General features: G+C 44.2%; 1 long non-coding RNA gene across 1 annotated transcript in view; it reads left to right on the top strand.

The window, feature by feature from the left end:
* Nucleotides 1-16,649, top strand: part of LOC140215947 (uncharacterized) — a 521,743-nt gene extending 505,094 nt beyond the window's left edge. The window contains exon 3 of the long non-coding RNA XR_011892548.1: nucleotides 16,436-16,649. This is a non-coding gene — a long non-coding RNA (uncharacterized lncRNA). The remainder of the gene's footprint in view (nucleotides 1-16,435) is intronic.
* The last annotated feature ends 590 nt before the right edge of the window (nucleotides 16,650-17,239 follow it).

Below are 17,239 nucleotides of genomic sequence, written 5' to 3'. Positions count from 1 at the left end.
GATTACACCTATGGTGGCATATAAGACTCTTTGTGGTTCTCAATTCTTGATGATGTAAGGCGAAATAGTCAAGATGTTCAAGGGTATGATTTACCCCTATTAGAAAGAAGGTGCTTAGCACCGTCTGTTTTTTGTGGCCGAATGTGGTACGTTTGTCACGTTGTACAGCCACCATTACGGGTTACTAGGTCTCTGCAGTCCCTTCTCGGTTCCTTCTTCTGGTCGGGAAGTACAGAACTGGTCTGCCGCGCGGCGCTTGGGCAACTACGCTCTCGCGGTGGGTTCGCGTTCCCATCAGTATCTGTCTGCTGCCGGCGGCTTGCTCTGCGATTTCTGCTCCGCCTGTTACAACGTGATCAGTGTCCTGCACGTGAACGCCCTTGCCATTTCCTTGGCACAAAAATTCGGTTCATGTTACCGGGCGTGCACATAAATCGCGGATAACAAGTCGTAAACGCACCTACATTTTACTGTACGGCCGTGGCATTTTATCACCACATGGAACAGGTATGTACTGATGCAGACGTTCTTGAAAACCGTGTAGTAGATACTATGTCAGCTTTACTGTTTACTCTAGTTCCCCCAGCATGCCTCGCACCTTTCAATAATGTGTCGTAGGATGCGATAAGGGCATCATTTCTGTCTGGCCACCTACGTGACTTCATGTGGCATCTAGGGGGGCAAGTGCTTCCAACTTGTGACAGGCTAGAGTGGTGGGGCATTGTCCCATCTTTGCTGTGTCCGAGTTGCCCCCTTCAAGAATCCAATAAACATGTGCTGCTGCAATGCGTCGTTGCCAGGATATTTTGGAGGGCCGTGCATACTGGTTTCCGTGGCCTTGGAGTTAACCGCTTTGTTACATCTGGTCGCTGCTCAAGCGGCCACGTCGCACGGCTTTTAATTGCTGCGGGAGTATTTTGGCTATGGCGTAACCGGTGCGAGGCAGTTGCCGCGGGACGTCGTCGCCGCGCTCTGTTTCCACTTCTGGGGAGGCTCTACTCTGAGCTACTGTCGTTTCTGTCGGCGGAGTTGTTCTTCCTTGGAGAAGAAGAGTTCCTTCGACAGTGGTCATGCCGTTTCGTGTCGGTGGCTGATGGACGCGTACGGCTTAATTTTCGACCAGCCTCGTTCTTGTAGCCAGACCATCAGAAGTGTTCGCTTAATGTGCACAGAATGTAGGTGCTTGCGACTTCTGTGTGTGCGTGATCTCGTATACCTGATCATTTTTGTATATACCCATCTCATAGCAACACTTCAAAATTGTGCAAAATGTCTCTGTCGCATCATCATTGTACAGAACCATTTTCTCACACTGTGTATATCAACATCATTTTATATAATGTGACATTTCATGTGTAACTGTTTGCTGCGTGGGTCTATGTGGTTATGTGTTAGTGAGTGAGGACTCGGACACTTCTTTGAAAACGTACAGTGTATACAGTGCTTCGCACTTTGTATATGTGATCGTCCTGGTGGAATTGTGATGTAATTGTGACTCATTGTTCGTATCGTCTCTTGTTGAATAAACTTTTTCTAAACACATATTTAATAATATAAAAGGCTATCTGCCACCTCAGTTGCACCGATTGTATACGCAAACCTCGCATGATCGCGTCGCAACAGTCGCAACAACGGCCCTTTTAGTGCCAGATTTCAACGTCGGAAAAGGGACGAGAAGATCGAGACGGACGAGAAAGAATGGCTCTGATGGCACATCGATGGGGTGAAGGCGTCCAGCGGGCAGCACAAGTTTTTCGCGGCGCTGATAGAGCGCACATGCTCGAAGGCAGCTGTGCACAAAGCGGTACAGACCTGGTGAGTAGAAACGGCGCTGTACGCGGTCGTAAGCACGCGAAAGGCCAAGGCAGCCTGCAGTAGGGGCATCATGCAACTGCTCAAGAACCGATGTCCGGAAATGGCGCGATGCAACGAGTAAAAATTCTAGTCCTTCAGGGAGTAAACTGCGACGGTAGAGAACGGCGTCGTGGAGCCCGGACATGTGCAGCGTAGGCTCCGAATGTCCAGAATTGAGACGATCGATGAGAACACGTAAGCAGTCATCACGCCGTTGTTCAGTGCGAATGTCCTGCAGATCAGAAATGGCCAGGACACAAGAGTCGGTGTCATGCGCATCATATTCAGGACGGTTGACAGGATGACGGGAGAGACAGTCGGCGTTCTTGTGCAAACGGCCTGACTTGTATAAAAAAGCGAATGATTATTCTTCGAGCCGTAGCGCCCATCTACCCAATCGTACATTGTGCATTGGGGTCTTTAAGTGAGAAGTTATTCAGCTCACTGGGGCGGGAAGAAAGTGTTGTAGGTGCCGTGGCTTCAAGTTGTCGCCGCCGTATTCGCGTCAGGTCATGTGATGATGATGGTCGCTGTACTCCTAGCCTGACGTCACAAGAGAATGTCACAGCTATGTTCGGCAGACGTGCGAACGGTAGTGCAATGAAGCAGCTCTGGGCCTGATCAAGACATTGACACTCTTTTATGATGTCCTGTACTGTTTCAGAATTTTTTCACGTGAGCAGGTTGAAAGCATCATCAGCGATCCCCTTCAGTGGATGCCAACCTTGTCTGACTCAGCCATATCGCTGTCGGCCTTACGGCACAGCGCCAGCACTGGATGTAAGAGACGTATGACTCTATGGACGTCTGGGCGCGGATCGCTCGTTCTTTCTTAGCGGTGCTCTTCCACCCGGAGGGATCGCCGAAAAAGTCCCTCAGCTTCTGTTTGCCCGTGTCCCAGTTGTTAAGCTCTTCCTAGTGGTTGTCATACCACACCTGCGCCGTGCCTTGTAGGAAGAATACCAAGTTAGCTGACATAATTCTCGCATCCCATTTGTTGAGGGCACTTACACGATCATACGTGGTGGTCCAGTCTTCCAAGTCTAAGTGGTTCCAGGATTCCTGGAACCTTCCTGGATCGCGCGGCTGAGGCAGCACAACCATCGGGGTTGTAGGCGCTGATGTGGGCCGCGCCACGTCGGGTCTAGTCCCGTCCGAGGTGGCGACCACTGCGGAGCTCCGTTGTTGTTTCTCGTGGCTATCCCGGATCTCTCACCAATTTGTTACGTTGCACAAGTCACATATAAAGATGTATCTACAATATTTACAAGATACACAGCGAAGCATAAACAAGATGGCTGTCGAGACCGATTTCGCCTCTACCCGTCAAATCATCTTCTTCTGACTGGCGCCACTCTTGGTTGCGCCGTAACGCTGTTGTAGCCCATCTTGTACAAGTATTCACCACCGATTCACTTACGCTACTAGTATTAAAGCGCAAGACTTGGAGCCGCTAAACAATTTTCAAATTTCAGTGTACAATTAGTTTAATCGCTCGTGCTGTTGAAAAAGTATACTGTGGACTCTACCGGAATACAGTCAGCGGTTTTTGCACCTCTTCCACAAGCTACGTAGGAATCGTATTCACCTGAAAATTTTTCATGTCACGGCGTGTCCTTAAGACGCGGGATCTAGCTTCGAAATATAGGGTGCTGCCCTTTGAATCACAGTAAATATTCTTCCACTTCATTTCTCTTTTTATTGCTACCTGTAGTTCCATTGCTATATGCATAGTCTGTTCTTCGTTTCAACTATTCTGTATGCGGTTTCTGCACTGTCTTACTTTAGGTTGAAAGCAATTTTCTCTGCTGCGGTGAACCCCGCTAATGAAAATTCTTAGTTTCCTGTTTCTTTATTTTTCCTCCATTCTGAATTCCCATATTTTTCTACACGAGTACATATTTATGAAACTTAGCCGGTTGTCTATTTTCGTTCATAGAGCTTAGTTGTCTTTTGAAGCAGATTTCAATCTTGGCTTCCGGCTTTTCATAGGACACTCAGTGAATGTATTCTTTCTTTTTTTTAATGCGCCTTCAGTGTCTCCCATTATTCTCGCGTCCGACTTCATTTCAGATTGGAACATGGCACAGTGTTAGCAAGCAGAAGGCGTGGAACCACTACCTCTTTAAGGCCCCTCACTACTTCGTAATGTTATACACTCATAAATCTGTGTTTGTTAGGGCGGCGTTGCTCTTGGCTGTCGTTGCTTCCTCGTGTTTTTCTATCAAGCTATTTACTCACTTTTATCCAAGTGTACTGTTACATCCTTTGTCTGGGCTACCGTTAATATCGCATTTTTCTGTATTGTGATTGGTTTATGAGCCGTACAATTACACAACACGAATCCCACTTCCTTTACACTAAACACATCTTTGTCCTTACCTTGTCATATACCTGCAAGCTGAATACTTTCTCACTGTCCGGTTATAAAGCAGTGTCATTCTCTTACATAAAGCCCGGAAAGTGGTTCTCCATCGCTGCCCCTTCTCACTTACAAGCGCTCACAAAAAATTATCACCCAATTTACTTATACCGAATACAGCGTTTCCGTGTTTATCATCAGTATCATAAAGAGTAGTACGAGTGCGGACAACTCGACGGTCACCTGCAGCGGCGGCCATTCTGGATAAACAATCTTGTGCCCTTAGTTCGTCTCTCCAAATTTATTTGAATTGTGCTATCCCGGCAAGGTTTTTTTAGTAACTGTACAGCCCCTTTGGCGGGAACTTCCTATCTGAGGGTGCACTAGTATCGCATGGTTAGCAGCAAGATGTTAAAGACGGCTTGTAGAAATAGATTGGTCCGGACTAAGCCAAGTCAAGATGAAGAAAACAAGGCAAAAAAAAATGAAATTCGTTGAAAAAGCTGTCCAGACGTTAAAGTTTGCGTTAACCATTGTAACTATGTTTACAGTGAATCTGATAGTGGGACTCAAAGTGCTCTAAAGCACACAATTTTTCACGGCGCCCAGGAGATCTAAATGTTACGCTGAGTTTAAGTTCGTAGGGAATAAATATAATATAACAAATGATTTGGTAAAGAAACAGCTAAAGCCGTGTGCATAAATCCAGCCTTTACTAAACCCCACGCCCTGTACGCTTTTTTACATGGTACGGTCATTGCGAGAAACCCTTACTGAATCAAGCGTGTAGCTTTTGTAATACAGGTAGTGCAAAACCTGTTGTTAAGTGTGTCTGCATTTAATAAAGAAAGGGGAGATCACAACAGCACCAATAAGATAGGAAAAGGCAATGCTCGATCTAGCATGTCCGACGCATGCTAACAAATACACTAATCACAATCTGACTATATGTTTTTTACCCCCTATGCTTACCTAAAACAAACACAGTTAAGATACTTGAGACTATTCCATAGTGGTGCAAACTTCGGGTCCTTTGTGTTTCATTCTCCCACATTGCGAAAGGAAGTTGCCACGAAGAACTCGCTTTCCCACAGAACACAGACACAGACGTAGGAATGAATAAACCGTTAGGGCATTCAGTGGACTACGTGGTTACCAGTGACAAATGCGTCTTTCTTTGGTAACTGCAACTACATGTGCACACTTGTTCAGAGCTGTCAGCATGGCGGAAATGCAGTAACAATTCAAGACCTGCTAGCGCGCTGCCCCGCGTTGCTTTGTTGTCCAACCACGAGTCATTGGAATGCTGTAGAGAATGCGTATTGTTTTCCTGCTCCATTGCAGTGAAAGAGGCATAGAGAGTGAATGAAGGGCAGCCAGAAGAGAGAACCCCTATTCCCGAGCGAATGCTCTATTTTTCAATGTTATTTAGTAGCAGCACTGCTTCAAGTGACTCCTAAATAATCATTTTTGAAGGTGCCACGTAGACATTATAATTTTACGGCAGACAAAGAATAAATCCATTGTACTGCGCTCTTAGAAAGTTTCATGTGTTTGGCTAAGGTAAATTCTGTTCATATTAATAGCTTATTTCGCATTATTTCTTAATTCGTCAGTGTTGCAATGACGTGGATATTAAACAAAAGGGCAGCTGCTCTTCAACGTGAGTATACACGAAAATGTAATCTCAGTATGTAAATTACTGACCAGATTCACACCGTTTTTTTTTTGTTCATTCGGTGTGAATTTCACGTTGTTTTATTTTTTCTAAGCAGGAGCAGCCATAGTCTGGCGTTCCAATTCGACACAATGCCTGTATGGCCAAGTAAACGCAAACATATGTTCTGGCGTTCACTGCGACGCCCTTCACAGCAAACAATGCGGGAAACTACCTAATATTGTCCTTTCTTGTGCTCTCTGAGTGTTCACCATTCTACTCTTGCAGAAACAGCACCTCGACTGTTTTGTTTTTCGAACTTTTGCTACATTTGTCATTTATTTTAAATACTAACGAATTTTTGAGAGCGAGAACTTCCAATATTGTTTTCGGCCCAGATTTTCTTTCTGTCTATACTTAAGTTGTTTTACTGTGGGTGTTTTTTTTTTTTTTTTGTACAAATGAAAACCCAAGCGAGCAGGAAAAGAAATATTATGGGAATGGCGTTACTATAGCCAGTCAAAAAGACGTTATAAGAAATAAGATGTTCAGCGCTTTGTAACATCGATACCTTCGGGTATTCGCATTACATGAGGCATGCAAATAGATGTTCTATATCTGCTAGCGGTTCACTATGCTAATGCGTAGGCACAGACACCCAATGCTGTAAGCTTAAGAATCTGTGTCTAGGTACAAATTCTAAAGAAGGAAAACGCTGTAAAGTATTAGTATAAAGAATTGCTGTCATCAAATTCGACAAGGATATATCACAGGTCTCCGAGATGCACTTCAATCCTGCGAACAGCTCCCTCACTACAACAACGAAAGGCCTATGTTCTTCATTGCATTCCCGGGACGAAATAATAGCAGCTGTCTGCCGCATTTAAAATCACGTTCTTGCTTTTCTACAGTAAACTACGCCTGCGGGAATAATTGTAAATGTGCACCAAAGTCAGCTGTAGCTTTTCAACAGACATTGGTTTCTACTTACATCCAGATGTCGTATTTTAATAAGCCTTATCATGTATGATGCCTTGGACATACGTAAAATCTAATCACCGTGCAAATCCTGTGCCTCATAGAAATTGGTGAACGCGCACACGTATGACGTAATAGTTCTGCGGAAACCCGCAAGGTGGAGAGTAGTAGTTAGTAAAGAGAAAATGAGACATCCACCCAAAGGTAACTAAGTGCCTCAAAGCAAACATGTACGGGTTCCTCGAAAGAAAATTGTTGCAGTTGAAGAAAAATCCGTCTTGGTACGGGACTCGAACCAGGGACCACCGCCTTTCCGGGGCAGCCGCTCTACCATATGCGCTTAACCAGGCGGCTGGCAGATGGCAGGCGAATTCGAATTTATCAACAACTCAAAAGCAAAGGCAAGAGTTTGACGTAATGGTTCTGCGGAAACGCGCCAGGTGGAGAGAAGAAATTAATGAAGGGAAAATGAGTCATCCACCCAAACGTAACTACGTGCTACAAAGGAAACCCAAGGGGTTCCTCTACGTATAGGCATAAGTATGCTTCGCTCAGCGCCAATGTCAGATGTTGTCATTTTTTGGCAGTATTAGCGAAGGCATTCCTAAACATATGTTTGGGCATGTTCGGACACGTTCGAAACCCTTTGCCTTGAGCAATTCTCAGTATTATTCTCAGTAGTATTCGACATAAACCGGGTGGACGGCCCCTTGTACCCTGATGCTCTCGCAGAGGCCCCCAAATCCTATGCTGAAATTACTAACTTCTAGAAGGAGACTAGACGCGTGTACCCACCTCCCCACTTCGACCTCGACCGAGCGCAAGCTTCGATGCTTCGCAGACTGCAGACCGGTTCCGTTCTCAGTCATTCGAGGCTTTATTGAATCACTTGCGGGGATTACGAACCTGTCTGTACTAAGTGCGACCATGAAGTGTTCGCCACTCGGGCACACATTCTCTGGGGATGCGAGGGTAACCCTCTCCCACACTCATTACTGCCAGGAGGCTTGGAACGAGGAGGCTTGGAACCAGCTGCTGACAAGGGCAGGCAAGAAAACACAACTGGCACTCGTCTCGTGGGCCCAAGACGTCGCCCCCACCTGGGAGTCACACTAGGCCTACCTGCCCTAACTTCCAACCCTACAGTGGCAAATAAAGTTGTTTCTCTCTCTCCGCTTGGTAAATAACCCCGGAGAGAAAGAAACGCATCGACCTTTAGAGGTATCGCGGAAGGGGGCAGGTCTTTCTATTTCTGTGAGTTCCAACCTAAACACTGGACTGCTGCACCCCTTGTTCGCTCATTCCGCCTTCATCGTAGTCTCATAAACACATGGTACCCGATGTTGTGCGCGCACATGCGTAAATAGAGCGTAGTTCGTTCCGGCTTATTGTTCCCGCATAAGGGCGCATTTGCCTGGAGCAACTTGTACCGATCGGCGTATGCAAACATTTACAAGTGAAACTCGCAAAAGCCCTTTTGAAGCGAAATTCGTAGCCTGTAGTTAATCACGACTTTTCGTTCCCGCGTGCACAGTGCTCACGCCGAAATGTGGGCCGATCCCGGAGAGAGAGTGCAAAGAAGCAAGAATCGCACAATATGCCGCCAAGCGGCATCACATGACGTTATCAGGTAGCATCATCACTTGATGAAGACGTCATCGCGTGAAGGAACGTTTGACGTGATGACGTCACCAGATTACTTCATCAGGCGATATCGACACGTGGCGATGCCATTATTCTCGTAAGTTAGAATTACAATACCAAGCTACCATCCCTTTTGCTTGTGTATAAGTCGTATTTTACGAATGTCTTGACGCAATTTACTTCGAGAAATTCAGTTCAGTAGCGCTCTCGCGCTTGGCCATTACTTGGAGTCCCTCCCTACGCGAATCGCTATGGCGCGCAAATTGTTTATGTGTGTGTGTGTGTGGGGGGGGGGGGGGGGGGTGTAGAGGAAGAAACTTGAACAAGAACTACAGGAAAGTGGCCAGAAATAAATGCGTTGCATCACTGCATTCCACTCACCGAGAAATGTACTGTTATGCTGTTAAGCTCTATGAGCATAGAAGGTATTGTAGTGCGCCTCATTCAACTGATTTTTCTAGAATTGTAATAAAAAATGGTTTATAAAAAATAAAACAAAATAAAATAAAAATAAAAAATAAAAACAGCTCCGTAATTTTTTTTCCTAGGATGGTTTGTGCACTTTCTATTACGCACGCGATTGCTCTTTTTCTTTCTTTAACATACATGGGCCTGAGTAACTACTTTTCACCAGATCTTATTTCCCTAGTACGTGCATTTATCACGCGTACATTGTTATGCTTAACTGTGAATGTTTCTCGCCCAGTAACCATTGTTGTCGATTTGTGCCTGCCGCTATCAATTGGCTATGAGTGCGACTCATTTTATTCACCCAATAGGTATTTAGGTACATGACCCGACGTTTTAGCTCCGACTTGTGCTTTACCGTCAATACAATGTCACAATACATGAAAAGAACCTTCTCTCTTTTCCTCCCTCTTTAGTATTTCCATCTTCTTCACTGCATTCTCCTGTGTATGGTAGCGAACAGATGCTTTTTTTTGGTTAACCTTCCTATCATCTGTTCCTTATGTTCTCTGTCCACGAAGAGGAAAGAGGAATTCACAGCTCAAAACAAACAGACAGAGAGCGGATAAGCCAGGACTGGCTATTCGTCCTTTTTCCGAAACAGTCTTGAATCATTCCATTTCTTAATTATGACTTGTGAACCAGCTCAAGTCAACATTCAGCCGGAGTAAGGAGGTGGCATTGTAGAAAAACAACACAGCTCTATACGCATTTCTGGTGTGTCTGAAACTGCCTTTCCATCGCACGGTCCCTTACTGCAATTCCATCATTCTATCAACACTCGGCTTCAATATATGCCCCAGATCTCCGTGTTCAATCAATCAGCCAACCAATATTTCATTTCTTACTGAGATGTAGCAAAGAGTGCAGTCGAAAAGAATCCCCGCCTAGCCATGTTCACATAGGACAAAATCACAGTGGCCGTTGTATAATAGGCCCAGTTTTACAGGTTGAGGCGAAATATATAACACTATAAATGGAATTACGTGCATTAACGAAAAATTTCTTCAATATGGAAATTACAAATATGTTGCTTAACTCCTTGAAAGTAACATTATTACGGTCAAAAATAGTTTCCCCCCCCCGATATTTTTTTAAGAGTACTGGTAGAATATGACTTAGCAACTTTTAAAAGATGTATAGCAAAGACTCTTCGGTTCCAGAAGGCAACGTCCATGCCCTTATCAAATCCCTTCAAAAGGGGTCTATCTTATGAACAATCCTTTGACAACGTGTAACAATGTGGAGAGAATATTCCTTTAGTGTAGTTTCCTTTCACAAGCTTCTATGGTTTATTATTTATCAGACGCAGAATCTAGCTGTGCAAACACGCAGTAATCTGCGTTTTCACTGTTTTCTGTAGCGTTCGAGTGCTTGCAATGCAAGCTATAGATCTCCGGGAAGAATGTGCGAGAAGGCTCGTCCAACTGCCTCACCGCATGCGCATTAAGCTGCCATAACAGTTTCCTGCTATACCGTTTGTTTAATTTATGAATTAGAATTTCCGGAATCTAAAGGCACAGTTTCTTCACCGTGAAGAACTCATCGTTTAAGTCTATCATTAACAAAATGAAATATTTGTTTCAAGATGATCGTAGAAATTTTACTACCTGATTCGGAAGAAAAAGAATTAGCAACGGCAGACTCACTGTAAAGAGGAAGCATAGATATTTGTATGAAAAAAAATGGGACAGGAACAAAGGTAATATACTTAAATTCTAGACGAATGCCTCCCCTTCTTTCTCAAAGCAATAAGGCTATAGAGAGTGCTGCTGCATGTTGTGCTTTTAGCACAGCTGTCCCACTGGCACCTCAATAGATGTTTACGACAGGTTGCGTTGTCTAAGTGGCGCAGAACCTAGTGTGGGATAAAATCTGTGCAAAGATTCGTTAACGCGTGTTTAGTTCCTTAGAATGTGGAGCGTTTTAGTGGAATGAAGCATAGCCCGCACTGGCTTTTGCTCTTTCACCGGTGGGTACAGCATGTGAAGAATTCAGGGAGACACGTCAGAAAGTTACGTGTATGGCTTCAAAACTCGATACCTAAAAAAAAAAAAAAATAAAGAGAGAAAGAAAGAAAGAAAGAGAGAAAGAAAGAAAGAAAGAAAGAAAGAAAGAAAGAAAGAAAGAAAGAAAGAAAGAAAGAAAGAAAGAAAGAAAGAAAGAAAGAAAGAATGGTACGCTAAGCTGCAGCTCAAAGGCGATCGTAAGTAACCTTCTTTCTGACGCTTGGCATGGAATCTGGGTAACAAGCATGTGAGTGGGCAAAGCGTATATGCTCCTCGTTCTCGACGTGTACGCGATGCTGACGTAAATGGTGCGATTTGGAAGGCTGAAGAAAGAAGAATATAAACAGAAGTTCTATATATATTTCGTAGATTAAACGCATTAAGGTTACTTATTCTGTTCGTTGGTACAAACCTTCGCTTCAAGAAAGAGTAGATTCCGTTTCTTTTTCACTCCTGCATGATCTCAGAAGTGTTTTACAATTGCTTGATCGGCAACCCTGTCCAGGCTTACACGACAACAATGCCTCCATAAGCGCTCACTGTATAAATGCCCTTGAAAAATCAACCACAGGTCCGCCACGTTCGCACTCTCCGAACAAAGCGCAGACATTACCGTGATGCGAGCGTCTAGACGGGCAGGTGCCGTAGTTGTAATCAGTGCGTGCTACGTCAACGTATATTCCCTAATTCCGCCAATTTCCATTAGTTTCACCTCCTGTAAACAAGGAGTTTGTTTCGTTCTACTCCAAAGATGACGCCAGAGCGTCTGATGCGGTTGTGACTATGAAAACTTTCGGCTGCACATCGTATGCCGCCTTAGGTCGCTCATACGGAGCCGTCCATTTGTTTCATGGACAACCGACCACACCTACTGGATATGAAGGCCTTTCTATATGCAGCAATGGTGATCGACTGCACACAGGGCGACAGATGTTCAGACTACAGCTAGGTTATGCTTCAAAAAATGCCCTGTGATGCTAGCACGACTGGATCGTGCCGTTTAAGCCACCGCACAGAGCCACTTAATTGTGCAGAATCTCTGGTTCACAAGGTGTTCGTCTCTTCATGGGTTTCCGCGAAAAAAAAAAGAATTATCGATGCGCTTTCAATGGCACGCGCGCTTATAACGTTTGAAAAGATTCATCTTCTTTCGCCATGTGCCCTATTCACTTCTGAGTTAGCCAGGCTGTATGGAGCATCTATCTGTGACTTTACTGAACATAAAACCACCTTGAGAGAGGTGCACTGTTGCAATACTATTTTTAGTGGGCGCTATTGTGTTAACTGTGTTACCATGGTAAAGTTGATGGAGTAACAGTGCTGAACCTATATCGTAACTTCATTGCCCCATTCCCAGACACAGGATCGCACTTCTACCATTACTGCAAATATATGCGGCCCTATTATCTGAATTATTGTAGCTAACTTGAAGCTATGCTAGAAAAGATAGTTGAATGAATGTTATACCTTACACTGTGCGAATCTGTAAAATCTAACTACATAGGGAGAAAGTAGAAATCAAACAAGGAAAAGTTCGTATTAAAGCTGTTACAATTGTGTTCGCGCTTGCAGTTATCTTACAAGACACGGACATAACGCAAGAAATCAAAGCGTTGGAAACACGATATGCTCTTTGTAACAAACCATCGCAGCCACTTCGACAAATAAAGAAAGTTATTGTAAAAGAAAGTGGCTACTTAGATACCTGGCTTCCCAAGGGAAAATGGGAGTAAATGGCTCTCGGTATTTCAGCAGCTGAGGGAGAATAAAAAGTAATACTTTACGAGCTGTTTGCAACAAATGTTGCGTATGCTCATCGCGCCGCTCACATAGCATACACATTTATGCTCGTTACTGCCGATGAACTATATCCATTATAATTTCCGTTGTCAGATCTCAGCAAACGTGCTTTTTCACCTCTATAGACTTCTTCATCCACAGCGCGTGTGTTAAAGGTGCCCCTCATGATTTGAGCGTTCTTCTCACTGTCACTCTTTGCAGCGCCTTGTCTTCGACGTCGTGGCACAGTATGAAAATAGGTGTAGCATTGAAGATATTTCTCCATCTTTTTTATTATTTTCACTCCGTGCACGGCACCAGAATTAGTATAAACTGCATGACTTCTGCATTCCTACACCAATTATTCGCGTTGGTTTTGAGCAGCTTTGCCTCAAATTTCTACAAAAGTAAGGGAAGAAATTCTTGGTCTGTCAAGGTACCAACCTGTCATTGTTTCTTTATGTCAACTCCATCACAGCATCGTTTTTAAAACGCGCTTGGTAGTATGCAATAAATCTTAGCCTGCATGAGTTGAATCTTCAACTACGCAGCCATATTATCTGCTACATGGACGGATGGGTGGATAGATGGATGAATGGACGGGCAGGCGGACGGACGGTTGCATGCACGCTTTGAGCGTCCCCTTAGAACGGGGCGGTGGGTAGCGCCACCAAGCTCCTGTTATTATATTGCCTACTGTCCAATCTATGCTAAAAAAAGAACAGGAAAAAAAGCCACCATGAATTTCTCTAACCAACGTTTCCGAGCCCCTATTCTGAACTTTGTTTTTGTTCGCCTCCGTTGCTTGTCGTTTCCCTATTTTCACCGATCTTCCAATCGCCTCTTACTAATCTCTATTGCGGACATTTCAACATTCCCCCGGCTCTCGCTGAACCGAGGGTCTTCAAGGAGCCCAGTGGTGCCTAAATCGACCGCTGGGCAGATATCTTCACATACTAATAAAACATGCTCCGTCATTTTCTTAGCTTTACCGCAGGAAGCGCACGCTTCTTCATCCTTCTTATATCTCGCTTCATAAATGCCTATTCTGAGGCATCCTGATCTCGCTTCAAAAAGTAATGAGCTTCCCTTTGAGTTATCATAAATTGTTTCTTTCCTGATTTCGTTCTTTGCTCTTACGTAGTTTCTCATGGCAGCTTTCTTTTCCATTGCCTGCACCCATGAGATTATCTCAGCCCCTTTGACGTTTCGCTTCACGTTCCTTGTTACTGTGTTGCCCACCATACAGGCCGCTTACTTGCTGGTAAGCTTCCTAGTTCTTTTCCTCCACTGTAAATCAATGTTTTCCCATAATGTTACGTCTTTTTCCACACAAGTGGCCCCTGGCTGTTCAAAGCGGACATCCTTTATTGGAACACACAGCGTTGGTCACATGAAGGCATGACTCTAAGGAGACACTACTAACGCTTGATCAAAACTTTCCACGAGCACATGTTCTATTTTCTTCTCATTTAGCACGACGTAGCTCAATCTCGCCTCAGATTACTTATTGTAGTTCATGCCGCAGTAATAAGCGCCTTTGTGGTCGATAAGCGGTGTGCTTCAAGGGCTGAGAGCATGCCCAGCTAAGGTCGGCTGCGCCATGGTACTCCAATCTTTGTTTCTTTTTTTTATATTGTTGCTTCTCGTCTAACTGTCTATAAGAAGAGTAGCCATGCGTGCGACAGTGAGTCTCTATAAGCTATGTAATGCACGGAGGCAATGCTGGTGGTGTACTGTGCTACAATGTCGGTACTGCGGCGCGAGCGGCAAGATATTTCCCGGAGGACTTGCGCTTTTACTTGGGATCATTTCTTTCTGTGGCATCTACCGTCCTTGTTTTATTGGAGAAACCCGCCATTCCGTAAACACTCAGAGCCACCAGATGGAAAACAAAAACAGAGTTCTTGTCACCGTATATATACGTAATATACGTTCTGAATCGGTTTGACGGCGTATCTGTATACGCATAATTTTTTGTTTCATTCGCTGTATACTTGTAGACTGAAATTTTTAGAATAAAAGCGTAGTCACAATGCACGTAGCACTTGCAAAGAATGCCGTAGCATTCTATATAAAGATGTGCTGCATCACTACCGAGTGCTACGTACTGCGATGCGCGTTGATCAGCAGCGTTGATATATAAGCAGCCTTTGTGGCAGCGGGAATGGTTCAGTCAGTGTGAACGCAGAAACGTCCAGCTTAAGTTAGGAGGCGAAGACGCTGTGCTCCGCTTTTTTTCGTCATGTGAGTTTCCAGTGATTAAACATTCCTGCTTTGCATGCAAATAACTTTGGCTTCCGTCTAGCCTAAAATGGTGCGCGGATACCAGAAAGTTCGTATTTTCAGGAGAGGTACCCAACGTGGTTTGACTACCTGTCTATGTCGGTATTACTGAACCTTGCCTTTACAAGTTTTTTCGCAAAAAATGAACAACGACGAGCACCAAAGAAAAAAAACTTCACTCCCGCGCTTCCCTATATGGCTCGAGCAAAAGACTGGCACGACATTAGAAAGTGTGGCAGTTTTGGTGATAGCATTTGCCGACGCTTTACGTTGTTGCAGGGGGCAGCACCGCGGCTACAGAACCAGCGACTCCGATTTGTAAAGACTACGATAAGCTACAGTCAGTAGCACACGTCTTGGACAAGCTGGAAACGCATGTGCATGACAGCTGTCAGGACGTAGGAGCAGCACATGCTAAATCGGCGTATTACTTGATTGCCTTTCATGGATATGCAGCATGCTGCAGTCGTTGCAGCCCTGCTCGGATTTCAAGCAAAATTTGAGGGTTCAGTATCTGTCACCAGGTGCCAAAGGCGCAGTATTCAGGAGTTTGATGTGCGCATTCAACAGCACAACAAAAGCTTGCTTGAGTATGTGCAAGCCACGTAGAAACTTCGCCGTAGATACAGCCCAAAAATGTCAGAATTAGAGTAGGCGAGCCAGGTTAATAACGCAAAGCTGTCCATGGTCTCACTCATTTGCGAACATCCGACAATACCTCAGTATAAATGAGGTCGCATCTAATGCCCTCATTAGTCAGGAAAGCTTAATTGATAGAGCAGCATTAGGTATGAATCACTACCACATAGCCACTTCCTGAAGCCCAGCTATTGCGAAGGAAGACGGATGTAGATAGAAGACTTACATGAGCAAATTATTTCTTCCAAGAAGTCTTTATTGAGTTTAAGAGATTTCCACGTTAAATTTGGATGTATTTTGTTTCTGCCTTTTTGTTTTGCACTTTTCAAACAATCTTTTCTAACGCTTACGGTTATTGTTTACTTTGCCCTTCCTTTTATTAGAACAAGTGGTGTACTTTCTTGACATTTCTGTATAATTGATGTGATTCTTATCCAATCCGAAGTAGTGGCCTCGCATCAATCTGACTGCTATCACCAAGAAATTGCCTAATTAACGCATCTCCACTACATCAAAGACATATTGTGTACATTAACCATCCTATATATTGACAGCCCATTCAAGATCTTTGAAGGTATTGAATTTAAAATTTGTCAGTAGGCAAGAATGGTGCTTAAATTTGGGTGCCTAACAAGTATGTCCGCGAACGGATAGCAATTGTGTCGTGAATAAAAAAGGGCTTCCATGAGCCTAAAATATTTACCAATTCCTTCTTTCGCACGTCTTTTCAGTTTGTTAACATATGTTTACCTCTTACAGAAGAATCCTAACGCTTGCACAAGCTCCCACTAAAAGAAAAAAAGAAAAAACTGAAAAAGCCCGGCTTTCTGCTCAAGAAAGGTAAGCTCGGCACTGAATCACTGTTCTTAATACTTAGTACTCATTCTTTTCTTTCCACATGTTGTGTCATGGACACTGAATTATCCTCTTGAGATAACAAGAACAAAATGTCTCTGACGTGTATTGCCAATTAGCCGTGTCTTTCGACAGCGAAATTCGCATGATGTCCATCGCTAAATCGAGTTATTACATATGGTTCGTTATCGTAGTCCGAAGGCTGTAGAAACAGTGTGGAATATGGTATTTGTACGTAAACAAAACTGAAAGCGCTTACATTTATAGACAAATTTATATTACCTTATTTCACTATGACCTTGTCATTACATTGAACTTTGTTACTGTGCTCCGAGTGGACGATGTTAGTTCCCAGGTTCTCTGACGGCATTGGGTCAGTGATTGTATTTGGCCCGCTGGCGGGCATTGCCTTACCAACTTGTGCAGTGAGGCATAATGAAGGACCTCAGCAAAAACAATGACGCAGGAAAAATCGAACAAACCTTGTTTGCTGGATGGCCGACAGATCGTCGCTGATGAGGAGAAATGCGTTGAAGTCCTGGCACAACACCAACCTTGGAGAAGATGAGCCATCAAGTCATATAAACCGACAAAAGGAATACAGTTACCCCGCCATCGACTTGCTACCCTTCCTGTGATGAGAAATAATAACAGGTTCCACAGACCCTTGCCGCAGAGTCAGGTGGCCACTATCTTAGGTGCGAGATG

Source organism: Dermacentor andersoni, chromosome 2, assembly GCF_023375885.2.
Source record: "Dermacentor andersoni chromosome 2, qqDerAnde1_hic_scaffold, whole genome shotgun sequence".
Taxonomy (NCBI): domain Eukaryota; kingdom Metazoa; phylum Arthropoda; class Arachnida; order Ixodida; family Ixodidae; genus Dermacentor; species Dermacentor andersoni.
The sequence above is the reverse complement of the archived record's forward strand: the minus strand, read 5'-3'. Positions and strand labels throughout refer to the sequence as shown.